This window comes from Rutidosis leptorrhynchoides, chromosome 5 (assembly GCF_046630445.1).
Source record: "Rutidosis leptorrhynchoides isolate AG116_Rl617_1_P2 chromosome 5, CSIRO_AGI_Rlap_v1, whole genome shotgun sequence".
Classification (NCBI taxonomy): domain Eukaryota; kingdom Viridiplantae; phylum Streptophyta; class Magnoliopsida; order Asterales; family Asteraceae; genus Rutidosis; species Rutidosis leptorrhynchoides.
In genome coordinates this window covers 432,276,269-432,295,852 of record NC_092337.1, presented here as the reverse complement: position 1 = coordinate 432,295,852, position 19,584 = coordinate 432,276,269, and positions in this window count along the sequence as shown.

Sequence of the window (19,584 nt, the reverse complement as noted above, 5' to 3'; positions counted from 1 at the left end):
TAATAAAATCTGAGATCTACCTTTTAATTTCAGGTTTATTTATCTGTTTTTTTTTTATGTATTTTAATTTTACCAGTACGCATATTTTACATGCATCATCATTATAGACTTTCAATAAATATAGATGTATACGATAAATAAATGACTTATAAATTCGAAATACTTAGTACTACGTAATGAATATCGATCGAAGGTGAAACTTTATACTCGTATGATTTAGAAGATTAGATCTCAAAGGGAATAAGAAGTTCGAGTACATTTGTTGGGAGCCATCACATGAAAGGTAAATTGGGATTTAAGAAAAGTATTTGACTTTTTCCCCCTTGGAATAATCATTTTGGTGGAACCACACAAAAAAAGAAGCCCTATTGGATTACTCAACTTCAAATTCCCTTCAAAAATATTCTTACACAATTTTGTAAAAATTTAATTCAAACTATATTATATTATATTCTTTCTACTCTTATACTCCGTATATATTAAGTCTAATATTCATATTTATATTGTTATTGTTATTGTTATGTTATTATGTTATTAGGAAGAATGGAAGATGAAGATGTACAATAAGAAAGTGTAATGATTGTCACAAGGTTTACACGATTGAAGTGGATCAAGATTGTAACTTTTTAATCCAGAATAAGTTGGGTATTTGAAGCCCATTTTATCAAGTCCAAAACTTGTGTGCCAACTATTTTTCAGCTAACCCATTATCAATTTACACCTCCCGAGCTCCCCTCGTCCCAAATTGAAATACCTTCCTTGCTATTCCCGAGGTATTTTAATTAAATTATGAAGTTACATTTTGCCCCATGTTTGAGGGGTTGGAAATGTAACATGGTATAAGTCTGGGGGATGTGTTTTTTTTTTTTTTTTTGATGTCGTTTTAGCCTGGGCAAACGACCAAAACCACATTGTTTTTTATGGAAATGTAACATGGTATAAGTCTGGGGGATATTTTTTTTTTTTTTTGACAGAACAAGCCGTTAGCTTGTAAAAGGTAACTAGTAGCTTGTAGTTGGTAGCTTGTAACATGTAGCTGTTAGCTTGTTATATGTATTAAAGTATTCAAATTAGCTAAAACTATTAAATGCTAATTACTCTTTAATTTAATATTTTAGTAGTTTTTAGCTTTTTTCATCCGCCTAAAAGTCAAAAAAAAATTTCTTCAAACTCCAGTTCTAGTAGCTTTTAGCTTTAAGTTTTTTTCATCCGTTTAAAAGTTTTAAACTCTTTTAACCCAACGAAACTTTTTATTAAATACGTATTTTTTTCATAAAAACTAAAAGTTTCAAAAAACTAGCATCTAAACATACCCCTACATATTATCATTATCATTAAAATGATTCGAAATATCATATAAGATGTCAATTTGTAATAATGAATACAAACGAACGGAATCAAACAGTTCACAAGGTGATTAAACAACGACACTATTCTAACAAGTACTTAATTGATTTCACATTACTTAGTTAATACGGCCGCATTTATTGTATTTTCTAGATATGAATAGATATTTTGAGTTTATTAGAAAATTGTTAACTGGCGGACCACATAATAGCACGAGATGTGGTGATGATTTGAACTTAGTGTTCAGGTTAGTGTTCATGACTAAAAATAGCCTCATAAATATAAGTTTCAACGTATAAGAGAAAGAGTAGAAAAAGTTAATTTCAACGTCGCTAGAAGAACATCGAGCGGGATACACCAATAGATATATTAACGTAAAGTAGGGAAACGCCGAACTTCGACGTTTCACTTGCTGAACTTTGATAAATGTATGTATATAAGTTAATTAGCTCCTTTTCTATTAGGAAGTACTAATTACTCCGTTCTAGTTAGTTTTATATTGAATAAAAAAGAATAATTCAACATATATTGTTAGACTAAATGGAGCAATGAAAAGTATGAAGCTTTCATGCATGTCTATAACTTTAAACATACGTTGTATTTAAGATATTGAAAATTTTTGTCAAATGTAAAAAGTAGGTAGCCAGTGAACAATATTCTCAATCTCATCTCAATATTATAATATTCCTCGCGAAGAATTAATGTTAAAGTTGTGGACAGTTATATGTCTATATTATATAATTGAAACCAACTAAAGTCAATTTCAATTATAAGAAAGAAAAAAAAAATTATAAGATTCTTCTAAAACATGACACCCTTCTTCATATTAACAAACTGTCACATCAACATCACGTCACCATAAATTAAATTATAGTACAAATCTTAAAACTTTCATTACAATTACATATGAGATGAGAAATGTTCAAAATTCACTAAATGAAAGACAAATAAAGATAGGCTAAGCTTTGGCAATTCACTACTAATAGTTGCATGTGATTGGCTAGGAATTGGCATTGGATTGGCAACACTAATGGGAATGCTCGACAACTTAAGACAATTCAGAAAAGAATATAAAGAACGACATACGAATGTGTGTGTACGTATAATCCAGTGGCGGATCTAGGATTGGTAATCACTGGTTGATCGGTGTCGAAGTACCAACCATAAATGAACTAAATACTCTAGACTAGGTAGGGTAAGTATGATTCGTTCCACGAGAGATTGTGGTCAAAAGCATACAATTTTCAGGATTCGATTGTTTGTTTAACGAACGAGTAACTAAAATTAACCAACTAAATTGAAACTTAAATACTTAAGCTAAGAGCACAGTTAAAAGATTAAAATGTAAACAATGAGATTAAAAGCCTTTATTCCTTCACAATCTCAATCTAGCATTCATACATTCAAACAAGTATTATGTTCATCAAGTATTGATCAAATCTCATAGACAAGATTTCTTAAGTCTACCAATTTTAACTATTTTGAGATTGAACTATACAACCTAGACATTATGTATTTATCCTTAATCTAATTTACACTAAGTTGGATCAAGAACACAATGTTAAATCACTATAACTCAACTTGCAATAATCAAAATCATAAGACTTGCATTAATCAATAGATAATCTGTAGCGCCCCGACAAAATCGTCATTGACGGCGCCGTCTACTTAGGTCCCGTCACATGGTCATAAGTCTTTAAAACAACGTTTGACCAAAAGTATGTCGCATTCATTTCAAAAGTAAAGATGTTTCAAGGTTTACAAAGTAGTTCGACAACTAGTTACATAACAAGTTTAAAGTACAATTGAAACATATGCGACACAATTTAAAAGTAGCCAAAAGACGCTCCACGTATGCATGTATACTCGACATCCAAGCAAGTATCAAAAGTAATAAGCGGAAGCATGTATCACAAAACGTTCAAGGACCTGAGAAAAACATAGAAATCTGTCAACGAAAACGTTGGTGAAATCATAGGTTTAGGTAAGTAAGTACAAGTGAACCACAAGATTTGTAACATCAAAATGATAGTAATACATTCCAAAAGTTAATATTCACGAGCACCCAATTATCAATGCTTAACATTCCTTCCATAGAACCCCATCACAATAGTGTTAGAACATACATTGTTTCTCGAAAATATATTTCATTCGTAAACGGTAGCGAACCGTTTGAATGAGGGTTTGTCAAACCCATATGGCCATATAACATAAGTTCTCGCTTACACCCGGCAAGTGTAACTAATGATAATCGAATTGAGGATTTTTGTTCAAACTCGTATGTAGAATGTTTGTTTTCCTGTACTTGTGTTCACTTAGTAAAAAGAAACGTTTATGTTTTCTCATCCCAAATGTAAGTTCAAAAGAGTAAAAGTGGGACTATGATCTCACCTTGAGTGCACGTATGTATAAGTACTTCAACAAGTAAACGTGTGCAAGAACGAATGCTAGTCTTGACCTAAACAAATAGGTTTGTATCAATATCGGTAAACACGGTCGGTCAAAGTGTTCAATTAGTCCTATGGCTCGTTACGACACGATTATATATCATGTGAGTCAAATTGTCAAGTTTCATGCAAGATACAAGTATAGAAGCATGTTAGAACGATCGCATAAACATTTGGTTAAGTTTGATTAAAAGTCAACTTAGGTCGGGTCAAAGTCAACGAAAAAGTCAACACATTCGGGTCGGGCCCCGAACTATTTTTCTGAGGTTTTTAATCATATATGAGCATGTTAGAACAAGTTACATGTGAATCGGAGGTCCATAGCATGACAAACATTTTTCATAAAATGACCAAGTTGGACAGTCCCCTGACAGGCAAACTGGACGGCGTCCAAAATGGCTGGACGGCGTCCAGTATTGAAGGCCTGGACGGCGTCCAAAAGGCTGGACCGCGTCCAAACATCTGGGCAGGAAACATTTTGCTGAAAACACACAAGTGCACGAACCAAAACGCAACCAAATATAATTTATGATCCGCAACCACTTATAACATGTATTTTATATTATCGGATAGGTATTTTGACAAAGAAAACAACCAAGCACATTTCATCAATCAATCTACCACTTACAACAACCAAAATCACATTGAATGCTCAACATTTAATGACATTCAAGCTCATAAATGCAAATCAATGATTCGAAAACTTACTACCTACATACAATACGCCATTTCGTAGGTAATCAAGCATACAATACAACCTAACACTTACTAATAACATCTCATGTCATTCAAAGCATCAAAAGTCCATTTTAAGTTCATCAAACCCTAGCCCAAATTCACCAAAATTAATAATCAAGTTCATGAAGTTTTCTAAAGCAACCTACACATCAAATTGAAGCTAGTGATACTAGGAACACATTTAATACTTGCACTTTATCATAATAACAACATTAAATCATCCAAAACTCAAAATCAAGCACACACTTTTCATGTTCATGCTAGTTACACTAAAACAACGAGATCGAGTATATAAATCGTATATTCATGTTAGACTTGAGCCATAGACACTAACTAACAACTTTATAAGTTAAAAACATCAAGAATACAAAATCTAGTGATTTTAGAAAGTTACCCAAATGTAATGAAATTGGTATGGAATCGAAGAGGATGTTGCAAGGATTCCAAATATGTAATTTGTTTGGATTGAAGCTTGCTAGATTTGATTTGGATGATGAATCTTTGTAATGGAGAATTGAAAGAAAATGTGGAAGTGTTAAAAGAAAATGGAAATCGAAAATAGAAATGAAAGGAGATGAGTGTTGACTAGTCAAAAGCTAGTCACATCTTTGATCCCTTAGCGAAACTAGTCCCTCGAGTTCAGTTGCGGTTGCGTGAATTACCTAAACGAGATATTTTAAATACGCGTATTAACGAAGGATGTTATAATCATATAACGGACTTTAAATAATTATACGGAAAAGTAAACGGAAAAAGGCGGGATGTTACATTACCTACTCCTTAAAAGAAATTTCGTCCCTAATTTAAGTAGGCGTAGTAGTCGTTGTTTCTTCCTCGGGATTTTGCGTTTCCGAATTCGCGAATAGATGAGGATATTTCTTTTGTATTTGATCTTGTCTTTCCCAAGTAAACTCGGGTCCCCTTTTGGCTTTCCAACGAACCTTGACAATTGGAATTCGACTTTGTTTCAACGTCTTGACGGAGGTGTCCACAATTTCAACCGGTTCTTCCACTTGTAACAACTTGTAACAACTTGTAACAACCCAAACCAAATCGCAATCGAACCCGCTTGAAATATAACAAAAAATTTTTGTTTGTTTGTTCAGCTACTGGCGCGGCGCGCAATATGGCCGCGCGGCGCGCCATACTGGTCTGTCCCAAAAGTCTTGAAATGCGAAAAAGATTGGCCACTTCTCGACATAATTAGACAAAACGCTTTTAACAACATATTCAAATATGTAAAACTAACACATTCCATTAATAAAAATGAGTTTTACGAAGCGGGGCCCACATCGGCCGTTTTACGAGTTTAATACAAAATATGAGTTTCGACCATCAAAAGTTTAAGTACCAAACTACACTACGAGCATGGTGTTTGGGATTAAACTACCCAAGTCTCGGTCAAACTCCAAAAGCTAATATCTCCAAAAGCGTTCCCTAACAACAACGGGATCTTTAATCCAAGATGATGCCCTTACCCTTGTCCACAACCGAACCTATAAAAAGGTAAACAACGAGAGGGTAAGCTAACGCTTAGTGAATGCAATAATTATACACATACATATATAATATACCTACTTGCAATCACTTACTCAAATACCGCATACATGCTAGCAACATAATTAGCTTATAATCTCGAATACAAGCTAGAAATCTCCAATACCATAAGCTAGCATAACAACGCATATAAACATAACTCGAATGATATAATATGCTTACTCTTACAACACAAATAACCATGGTTAACCAATCTTACAAGGGAATGGCGCTCGCGAAAACGCCATCGGTGTTCATAACATCCGTTAGGGTACTTAACACCTCGTATCACTAACCCCTAGGGTGGCACCTTAACACCTCGACACTTCACCCCGAGTGGCATCTTAACACCTCGATGCTTCACTCATTATTTTACGGAGTGGTGTCTTAACACCTCGACACTACACCCCTAGGTGGCATCTTAACACCTCGATGCTTCACCCCGAGTGGCATCTTAACACCTCGATGCTTCACTCATCACGTGAAACGTGGTGTCTTAGCACCTCGACACTACACATTTCACGCTACAACAAATAGATACATTATATACCTACACATATAATTATTCCACGCACCTCAAAATCTCTTGTGAAAAGATACCCGAGCTTGCAAAACCTCAATATAACGTACCTATCACATTATACATATTATCAATCACAAACTCAAGTTGGTCAACCAATTCTTTCACCATTCTAAAGTCATTTTGACCCAAAGTGCAATTTCAACCCATTTGCACCCTTAACCCTAATTTTGGGTCAACTCATACCAAAACCCTAACATTAGCCAAGATAGGTTTAAAACACATTTCAAAACAAGGTTTAGGCATTAATCACAAACATTAACTATCTTAGGTCCACTTTGACCCATTTAACCAATTTAAGGTCAACACACCCATTTCGGGTCATCCACTAACCCACACAACACCGATTTACATATATATAAGTATGCTAGTAATTTCACTAACCAATTTAGGCTCATAAACATAAATTGATACTTTGAAAACCCTAATTAGTCATCTTTGGGTCTACATGACCCAAATTCACCCAAAACCCCTAATTCACTAACAAATGGGTTTTATGTGCAACACTACCCAAACCCTAACCCTTAATACAATTAAAGTAAGAAATTAGGTTTTATAACATACCAACACAATCACCACGTAGCTAGCGATTAGATGAACGACTTTAGAACTCGCACTAAGACCCTATTCAACCTCCTTCTTTCTTTAATGGAGCTTTCTCACTCTAGAACCTCCTCTCTCTCTAGGATTTAATGGAAGATGATTAAGTGGGTGGAAATGGAGTAAATGAGGCTCCAACAACTGATCCTAAGCCTTAAAGTCGGATTCCTTGTGATTTTACCAATTTTCCCTCAAAATATCTAATTAAAAAGGAATCTGTCACAGAACAATGGCGCGGCGCGCCAAATGGCCACGCGGCGCGCCAAACGCCCAGACCAATTTTCTGCATTCTTTTTAATATGTACAACCAAAACCCCACTTCAAGTACATTAACTACACTTATGTACACTACAAGTAAACGGGTCTTACAACTCTCCCCCACTTGAATCGGAGCCCGTCCTCGCGATCCACGCCGCATGACAAGAAGGAAGATAAACCAACACAAACTCTTCGGGCTCCCAAGTAAACTCGGAACTTTTACTACGACGCCATTGAACTTTAAAAGTTCTCACCTCTTTATGTCTCAACCTTTTGACCTTTTCATCGAGTATGGAAATCGGCTCTTCAACATATTCTAACTTATTGTTTAGCTCAATTTCGTCTAATGACATCCATGAAGAATCATCCGCAAGACACTTACAGAGATGGGAAACATGAAATGTATTATGAATCCCCGCAAGCTCTTCGGGTAATTCCAAACGATACGCGACTTCACCAACACGAGCTAAAACCTTAAATGGCCCAATAAACTGAGGAGCTAACTTTCCCTGTTTTTGAAATCGAATAATACCCTTCCATAGCGAAACCTTAAGCATCACCATGTCACCTTCTTGAAATTCGATCGTTCGTCTACGTTTGTCGGCATACGACTTTTGCCTATCTTGAGCCTTTTTCAAATGCTCTCGAATCACATCAATCTTGCTATTCGTCTCTAGGACTAAATCGGTACTCCCGATTTCCTTTTGTCCCACTTCACCCCAAAAAATTGGGGTTCGACACCTAAGCCCATAAAGCATCTCATAAGGTGGCATCCCAATACTAGTATGATAACTATTATTGTACGAGAATTCCACCAAAGGTAAGTGCTCGTCCCAACTACCACCAAAATCAATAATACACGCCCGTAACATATCCTCCAAAGTTTGATTCGTACGTTCGGTTTGACCGTCCGTTTGAGGATGATACGCCGTGCCCAACTTCAATTGTGTACCCATATCTTCGTGAAACTTTTCCCAAAACCGAGATGTAAAACGAGTATCTCGATCCGAAATAATCGATATAGGAACTCCGTGTTGTGAGATGACTTCCTTGATAAACAACTTAGCCAAGGTCTCCGACGATATCGTTTCCTTAATAGGAAGAAACAAAGCACTTTTCGTCAATCGATCAACTATCACCCAAATTGAATCAAATTGAGTTCTCGCCGTTTTAGGTAACTTTGTAATGAAATCCATGGTAATGTGCTCCCATTTCCATTTCGGGATTTCTAACGGTTGTAACTTACCATACGGCTTTTGGTGCTCTGCCTTAACTTGCAAACATGTGACGCATTGCTCAACATACTTTACAACATCACGTTTCATGCCCGGCCACCAATAATCCTTCCTCAAATCAAGATACATCTTCGTTGCGCCCGGATGAATGGAATACTTTGACTTATGTGCTTCATCAAGTAGTACTTGTCGATACTCACCCATCTTAGGCACCCACACTCTTCCTTGAAAGGACAACAAACCACGCAAACCCATAGTAATGAATTCCGATTGCCCCACAATTCGCTCCGCATGCTTGTTGTGAACGTAAGCCTCTATTTGAATCACACCAAGTTTTTCAAGAAAATCGTTAGTAATAATCATACGTAACAATCCCAATCGTAACGCCGGGTGATGACTCTTTCGACTTAACGCATCTGCGACCACATTCGCCTTGCCCGGATGATAAAGTATTTCACAATCATAATCTTTTACCACATCTATCCACCAACGTTGACGATAATTCAAATCTCGTTGATTAAAGAGATGTTTCAAGCTCTTATGATCCGAATAAATCGTACTCTTAACACCATACAAGTAATGGCGCCAAATTTTCAACGCATGCATAACCGCCTCCAACTCAAGATCATGAGTCGGATATCTCGTCTCGTGTTCCTTTAATTGTCGAGAGGCATAAGCGATGACTTTACCCCTTTGCATAAGAACACACCTGAGCCCATTTAGTGAAGCATCACAATAAACCGTCATGTATTCCACTCCTTCCGGCAAAACTAACACCGGAGCTTGACACAACTTCTCTTTTAGCAATTGAAAAGCAATTTCTTGATCGTTCTCCCAAGTAAATCTCGCGTTCTTCCTCGTCAATTTCGTCAATGAAGAAGCGATCTTAGAAAAGTCTTGGATAAACCGACGATAATAATCGGCCAATCCGAGAAAACTTCGGACTTCCGTAGGCGTAGTCGGTTGTCTCCAACTCTTCACTGTCTCTATCTTCCCCGAACCTACTTGAATACCATCTTCGTTCACAATATGGCCAAGGAATTGAACCTCCCTTAGCCAAAATTTACATTTGGAGAACTTAGCATACAACTTCTCCTTTCGTAACGTCTTCAATACTTCACGCGAATGACGTCCATGTTCATTCATACTCTTCGAATAAACAAGTATATCGTCGATGAACACAATTACCGACTTGTCCAACATAGGTTGGCACACTCGGTTCATAAGGTCCATGAATGCCGCCGGTGCCTTCGTAAGACCAAAAGGCATAACTACGAATTCAAAATGCCCATAACACGTTCGAAAAGCTGTTTTCTCGATGTCTTCCTCACGGACCCGCATTTGGTGATAGCCGGATCGTTGGTCGATTTTAGAGAAATACGTTGCACCTTGGAGTTGGTCAAACAAATCGTCAATCCGAGGTAATGGATAACAATTCTTGATCGTCACTTTATTTAACTCTTGATAATCGATGAACATCCGCATACTACCATCCTTCTTCTTTGCGAATAAAACCGGAGCGCCCCATGGCGAAGCACTCGGTCGAATAAAACCCTTCTCAAGCAACTCTTGGGTTTGATTTAACAACTCTTGCATTTCCGTCGGTGCTAAACGATAAGGAGTTTTAGCAATGGGAGTAGCTCTCGGAACCAACTCAATGCGAAATTCAACTTGTCTTTCCGCCGGAACACCCGGTAACTCGTCCGGAAAAACGTCTTCGAATTCACTAACCACCGGAATTTCACGAATGGGTGGTGACTCATCACGAGTATCAACAACGTGGGCAAGAAAGGCCATGCCACCACTATCGAGGAGACGACGTGCCCGTGCAAAAGTGCATATCGGCACAAGTCTTCTACGCTTATCACCGTGAATAATTAACTCTCCCCCACTTGGGGTCTTCACATGAATAAATTTTTCATGGCATGCAATATCGACTCTATTATGATCGAGCCAATTCATACCCACAACAATATCAAAATCGCCCAAGGTCATCGAAATGAGATCTATCTTAAAGTTTTCGGCACCAAACACAACATCGCAATTTTTACACACATCAACTACTAGCACCGTCTTGCCGTCCGCTATTTCGACTTCTACCGGACGACTTAACTTAGCTAACGGTCTATTAAGTTTAGGCACAAATTTAGGAGACACAAACGACAAATTTGCACCGCTATCGAAAAGAATCCTTGCCGGATTAGAATTGACCATGAAAGTACCTGAAACAACTTCATTCGATTGTTTGGCTTCATCATTGGTCATCAAATAGCTGCGACCCCTAGCCGTACCCACCGCCTTCTCAAACCGCTTCACATTATCGTTTCACAAATCGAGACACTCCGGCTTCTTATGCCCTTCTTTACCGCAACTAAAACAAGTGACCTTGTTTCCGAAAGATGGTTTAGGACATTCACGAGCCATATGACCCGGTTGCCCACAATTGTAGCACGCATAAGAAAAACCCCGGAAGCGCCCTTCTTCACGCTATTAACACTCTCGGAACCCTTCTTGTTCTTGTTCTTCTTGTTTGAAAAGTTAGAATGACTAGAACCTTCAAACTTTCTTTTGGATAACGTGAAATCGCTTTTTCTTGGAACATCCGGCTCAAAACCCCAAGCCAATTCAAATAACTCATCAAAAGACTTAGCCATACCCCGACTAATCTTGCCCTTGAACTCATCATTCAAAGTACGGTAGAAATCTTTCATTAACTTGTGATCGTCACCTACATATTCCGGACAAAAACGAGTTTTTGCCAAAAAGGTAGACTTGAGTGTGACCAAGTCCATTGAACCTTGTTGCAAATGGTGCAACTCGTCCCGAATTCTATCAAGGTCGGAAGAAGTTAGGTATTCTCTAAAGAATTCCTTCTTAAACTCCTCCCATGTCAAGCTCATGCATTGATCTTCACCATATAAATTGATTTTATCATCCCACCACAACTTGGCTTCTTCCCTCAACATACTAGAACCATACCTCGCCTTCTTTTCGGGAGGACACTCCGCGGTACGGAAAGCCCCCTCGATATCGGAAATCCAACACGTGCTTTTCAACGGATATCGCACCCCATTAAACATCGGGGGTTGAGCGTCCTTGAAGTTCTTGTAGTGAAAGTCCCGCCTCCCTCCGCCTCCTTCACCACGAGGATAAACATTTCTAGCGTCAAGTGCCTCTTCGACAGTGGCCTTCATTCGTTCATTAATTAAATCGGTTATTTGCTCGTCAACCAATTCTTTGAAAACTTTCCTCACGCTAACAAGAAAATCCTCCTTGTAGTTCTTCAAGATGGCCTCAACCTTGGCCGTGAATTCGGAGTCCTCCCTTGTACCTCCGATATCATTATCGTGTTCGTTTCTCGTCTTCATTCTATAAAACGGAAAAGGTTAAACAAAGAACGAAAGGACATAACACGTAAGTATACATGTACACCACACCACCCCATCTTGCTCAACAATCGTCGTACATTGCTTGTTTGATACGATTTGTACCCGTAACAACGGTAGCTAATCGTTGTTACGCGAGCACGTCGCATTAACTCGCTAGTACCACGTCTATCTCGCTTGATGATTGCTAAAACAGCACAAAGCAATTAGTGCATGGTTAATTCACATAAACACTAGCACTAACAATTCCCTTTCCGACCCAAAGTCCTACAAGTCCCGCATAAAGCGTACACACAGTAAAGTCTAAGTCTAGGCACCTATCTCAAGTCGCCTAAATCCCTTAGACCATGCTCTGATACCACTTGTAAAAACCCAAACCAAATCGCAATCGAACCCGCTTGAAATATAACAATTTTTGTTTGTTTGTTCAGCTACTGGCACGGCGCGCCATATGGCCGCGCGGCGCGCCATACTGGTCTGTCCCAAAAGTCTTGAAATGCGAAAAAGATTGGCCACTTCCCGACATAATTAGACAAAACGCTTTTAACAACATATTCAAATATGTAAAACTAACACATTCCATTAATAAAAATGAGTTTTACGAAGCGGGGCCCACATCGGCCGTTTTACGAGTTTAATACAAAATATGAGTTTCGACCATCAAAAGTTTAAGTACCAAACTACACTACGAGCATGGTGTTTGGGATTAAACTACCCAAGTCTCGGTCAAACTCCAAAAGCTAATATCTCCAAAAGAGTTCCCTAACAACAACGGGATCTTTAATCCAAGATGATGCCCTTACCCTTGTCCACTACCGAACCTATAAAAAGGTAAACAACGAGAGGGTAAGCTAACGCTTAGTGAATACAATAATTATACACATACATATATAATATACCTACTTGCAATCACTTACTCAAATACCGCATACATGCTAGCAATACAATTAGCTTATAATCTCGAATACAAGCTAGAAATCTCCAATACCACAAGCTAGCATAACAAAGCATATAAACATAACTCGAATGATATAATATGCTTACTCTTACAACACAAATAACCATGGTTAACCAATCGTACAAGGGAATGGCGCTCGCGAAAACGCCATCGGTGTTCATAACATCCGTTAGGGTACTTAACACCTCGTATCACTAACCCCTAGGGTGGCACCTTAACACCTCGGCACTTCACCCCGAGTGGTATCTTAACACCTCGATGCTTCACTCATTATTTTACGAAGTGGTGTCTTAACACCTCGACATTACACCCCTAGGTGGCATCTTAACACCTCGATGCTTCACCCCGAGTGGCATCTTAACACCTCGATGCTTCACTCATCACATGAAACGTGGTGTCTTAGCACCTCGACACTACACATTTCACGATACAACAAATAGATACATTATATACCTACACATATAATTATTCCACTCACCTCAAAATCTCTTGTGAAAAGATACCCGAGCTTGCAAAACCTCAATGTAACGTACCTATCACATTATACATATTATCAATCACAAACTCAAGTTGGTCAACCAATTCTTTCACCATTCTAAAGTCATTTTGACCCAAAGTGCAATTTTCAACCCATTTGCACCCTTAACCCTAATTTTGGGTCAACTCATACCAAAATCCTAACATTAGCCAAGATAGGTTTAAAACACATTTCAAAACAAGGTTTAGGCATTAATCACAAACATTAACTATCTTAGGTCCACTTTGACCCATTTGACCAATTTAAGGTCAACACACCCATTTCGGGTCATCCACTAACCCACACAACACCCATTTACATATATATAAGTGTGCTAGTAATTTCACTAACCAATTTAGGCTCATAAACATAAATTGATACTTTGAAAACCCTAATTAGTCATCTTTTGGTCTACATGACCCAAATTCACCCAAAACTCCTAATTCACTAACAAATGGGTTTTATGTGCAACACTACCCAAACCCTAACCCTTAATACAATTAAAGTAAGAAATTAGGTTTTATAACATACCAACACAATCACCACGTAGCTAGCGATTAGATGAACGACTTTAGAACTCGCACTAAGACCCTATTCAACCTCCTTCTTGTCATACCCCGTCCTAATCCGTCCGGACGAAGTCACCAACATCTGGTTCCATTGCGATGATCGACTCCAAATAATGTCTTTACAATGAGCAAATGCACAGCGGAAGATTTCTTTCATACAAGAGAATAAACATGCTTTCAAGTGTCAACCAAAAGGTTGGTGAGTTCATAGGTTTATCATAAAACAATAAAATTCATCATTTTGATATACCACAAGATTTAAATACTGCATGGTACAAATGGGCCCGAATCCTATACCCACCTGTAATGTACATGCGATATCTTTAAATACAGTACACCTTTCTAGTGTACGAAACCATTTTCATAAATCATAGTAACCGTACACATAGCTTGTGCACAAAAATAACATACACATAACCTGTGTACAAAATCATTCTCTCGATATATAACATTCACATCAACTGGTGGCAATTATCATGTCCACGTAATTCAATGGTGGCAATTATCATGTTCACATAATTCAATGGTGGCAATTATCATGTCCACATAATTCAATAATAATCCGCAGAACTTCTGTCTGCATAATAATTCATTCGAGGAATGTTTTGCTTGTGTCTATCTCGTCAAACATGTATAAAAGCATTTCATGTATTCGCAGTTCAAAATATATTTCAAAAGCATTTAATAAAGCAGTTATAAAAACAACGCATGTATTCTCAGTCCCAAAAATGTAAAGAGTAAAAGGGAGCAAATGAAACTCACAATATTGTATTTTGTAGTAAAAATACATATAACGACATTGAACAAGTGTAGGGTTGGCCTCGGATTCACGAACCTATATCATGTATATATATATATTAACACATATAATTGTAATCGAAATTATTAATGATATAATTGTTATTTGAATAAATTATATGTTTCATTAATAACTAATTTAAATATTTATATTTTATGTACTTTCACTAAATAAGTAGTTTTTATAATAAAATGTTAATATAGATATATTTTATGTATTAGCTATAGTGTCATATAACTAAAAATCATTTGATAAGATGTTATTAATAATAAAAAGTAAAAATTTGTGTTATTTTATAATAATAATATTAGTAAATATACTTAATAATAATAATAATAATAATAATAATAATAATAATAATAATAATAATAATAATAATGATAATAATACTTATAGTGATAATAATTTTGATAATAATAACAATAATATATGTATTCCTAATAATAATATTAATAATAATAATAATAATAATGATGATAATGATAATAATAAAAATAATAATAATAATAATAATAGAAATTCTAATTATAATTATAATTCTAATTCTTCTATTCTAATAATAATAAAAATAGAATAACTACCTCAAAGTAAAGGCTTTCTAAAAATAAATGCCCCAAAACAGGCTCCAACCCAAGACCTCTTTCTCACACGACAACAAACCCAACCATTCCTCCATTCCGTGCTTCGTGAATTACTTGACATTTTAAATATATAAATCCCGTATTTTTCTGTTTCAATCCCCAACAACACAATCACTTGGCCCAAAAGAAAATCCCATATAGCAAAACCATTTAATACGGCCCAACAAGGTAAACCGAATTTTTAGCCCAATAACAATCCAATCTAAAAAAAATAAATGATCCAGTTGCATTGATCAAAACAAGGGTTTCTTTGGTGTAAAAAAAAATACGTATGGCAGCGAAAAAAAATAAAATAAAAATAGAATAAACCATCATCATCATAATTCGTAACCCTAGTCATCATTCTATCTTGATATCATTCATCTTCATCGTGACTATCCTATATCATCATCATCATCATCCTGGTATCGTCATTATCATAATCAAATCGCATATCATCATCTAATCATCATTATAATCGTTATCATCAACACTTTATTCGTTTAATCATCATCATAGCTGTTACAATACATAAAAAGATCTAGCAGCTGCAGGTAGTACGAAAGGAGAAACAACATAAATAGATGGGTGAGGTTTGCGGTTTATAGAAAACGAAAAAGAAACAGAAAAGGTTTCGATTAAAAACAGAAGACAGGAACTATTGCAGGTTGATTTCGTTGGGTGTTTAAATGGGTTTTGTAGGTGGTGATTGTTTCAAGGGTGATGGGTTGTGATGGTGATCGAAGCTTGATGGGGTAGTGATGTGTGATGATGCTTTGGTAACCGGTGTAGCTAGAAATAGGAAAAGATACCGTGGTGTTTGATGGTAGGCTGTAAAAACAGAAAAAACAGAAGTACACGCAGCAGCAGGTTTGGAGAAAAAAATATAATACGATGGTGGTTGAATGGTGGGTTTATGGTATTGCAGGTGGCGGTGGATCACGGCTGTACAGGAAGCATTCGTGCAGCAGATTCAGCGACTGTTGGATGGTTTCATGATGATGATCAAGGTGTGATGTGGGTGAGTGAAACATAACGTGAATATAGTGATGGATGATGATGGTTTCATGGTTGAAGTGGTGGTTTCAAGTGGGTTTGAGGGTGGCGGATATGGGTGATAATAGGTGGCGGTTTTATTGGTTTCAAAGTGATGGTAGTTTGTAAGTGAAAGGTGGTGAATATGGTGGTGGTTGCGAGTGACGGGTTAAGTTTCATGAAGGGACAGAAAACGAACTCCAATTATAACGATGATGATGGTGGTTATCCGTGGACTGCAAAAACAATTAGATGGAGGATGGTGGTGGGATTAAGGGTGGTGGATAGTGTTCACAGGTGATCAAGATAGAGAGTAAGAGAAATATGTGTGAGTGATTATGTAAACATATAAGATGCATATATATATATATATATATATATATATATATATATATATATATATATATATATATATATATATATATATATATATATATATATATATATCGATAAAGCTAGATATATAATATATTAATAAGTTTTCAATAATTTTAACAATAATAATATAATAACATGTCAATTGAAACACAGTATTTAATCATCTCTCAATCGTGCATTTACAGTTAGTGATAATTATCACATCAGACTTACAATTGATAGATAACAACTAATCCAGATTTCAAAGTAAGCACAGTAATAAATATAATATTACTTATATGATTCAATCGATTGATACAATCAACAATAGTGATTCAATCATGCACAGTGTTTCAATTTATAATATAATTTAAAATGTAAACGTGTTATTAAGTTAGCCGCCGTCTACTATTTCATTTACGGACTGAAATTCGTGCTCCGTTGATAAATTAGTGATGATTAAAAGTCTTCGAAAAATTCTTAAATTTTTACAATAATTATATTCATTTATTTTAGTCATTATGGTATAAAATTTTGTTATTAACTATTAAATAAAAATTACATCACCGTCCGCGCTCAATTCCAGGTAAAATATGAAAAGTGTTCAAATTTAACAATTAGCTCATAAATACATTTTTAATAAGCCTATAATTTATATAATCCATTTTCGGATCACCGCTTATTTTAAAATCACATAAGTTCGAATTTAACTTGTTTAATATCAATCGAAACATCAAACGAGTATTACAATCAATTAATATTTATTTTTAATATACTTTATTTATACATAGAGATATATTTTAAATAATCATTATTATAATATCCAATTTTTATTTTATTAAAAACAACAACATATAATACATTAAATTATATTTTGAATTATTATTTATATATACATACACACATATCTATTTACAATTAATTGTTCGTGAATCGTCGGGGGTAGTCAAAGGTCAAATGAATACATAAACACAGTTCACAGTTTTTGAGACTTCAACGTTACAGACTTTGCTTATCGTGTCGAAATCATAATAAGATTAAGTTTAAATTTGGTCGGAAATTCCCGGGTCGTCACAGTACCTACCCGTTAAAGAAATTTCGTCCCGAAATTTGAGTGAGGGGGTCATGGCTAACAGTAAAAATGTTTTCATGACGAATATGAGTTGATAATAGACTTTTATCATTATTGAGTAACATAGATAAAACGATTTGATTATGTAAAGCGTACGAGTGAAGTTTTCACAAAAGATTGAAATAGAAAAAGTAAAGATTTGTCTTAACTTTTGACAGAGTCAGGGTTGAATTCAAAAAAATAATAATAATAATAATAATAAGGTTCGTCTTAACTTTTGATGTTGTCTTGATTGAATTCCGAAATTCAAGGGATTCAAAGAAAATCTTCGAGATCTAAAAGATTTAATTCTTCGATGAATAAGGAAATTAAGATCTCTATAATTAAATACGGTGATCTGCCTTGATTACTCTGTCTGATATTTCCGTTATAAATTAAACTTTTTCCGTTCCATTATTTTCCACCACTCCCATTTTCTATACTTTCATTCTTAATTCTTACTTCTAAAAGATTTTGAAAATGCTTCATCAAGTTCTAATCATTGATATTTTCCTAATTATCCTTTCTGTCATCCTTCTTTTTAATCTTCAACCAGAAGAATCTGTTTACTTCTACTATTACCTTGAGATGATACTATTCTTAATTCTACCGTGTCTTTATATTGCTACTCGTATTAATATCCACGGTTTGTAATCTCCGTGTTGTTATTGGGCTTTATATTTTCTCTTATATTTCAGTGTTCCTGCTTCTGTCTCCTATAATCATTATCATCCACAGTTAATGCTCTCTCTTATTTGCTGCGATTTATACCCCCTTTCTATTTCGGAGCTTCATGTTTTTGTTTTCTTTTCGCAAGTATTGGTCCAGAATTTGTAGGTATGGAGTTCCGAATGAACTTAATGTTCTAAGCAAGAAAGAATGTAATAGTACGATTTGATTTATCAAATTACCATAATTACTGAGAATAGAACTATCAAGAATATATTTTCTTGATATGTTCAGAAGTTAATTTGAATGAAAGAGTTATGTAACATGGCACGTGATGACGATATGATCTATGAATCATCACGTTCCATTAGAAACTCAGCATGACTTACTGTAATATAATCACGTTGATCAAGTGTCATTATATTATACTAACTTATGCATCAGTTCCCAACATTACTTCAATAACATTCATATTTAAGCTCGAAAGTTTACAGAATATAGAAACTAACAGTTTCTATATGATGTAACACTGATAGCACTAAGAGATTAATGATTTCAGATAAGAATAGTTATGAAAATATCTTAAAAAATAAGGAGGATATTTATAATGAAAGATACGATGATATCTTGGAATTTCTAATATCGAAGGATGGTGAAGAAAATTTGTCTGCAAGAGTTTGGAGTCAGAAGCAAGGTATTTGCTAAAGATTTCATCAGAAACAGAATCATCATAATTCTTAATGTACAAGTTTAGTCCTTGTGATTTGTTCAGAGACTCCTTCGTAGTTTGCTCAATCAATTTTGCAGTTTCAAACTTTTTCT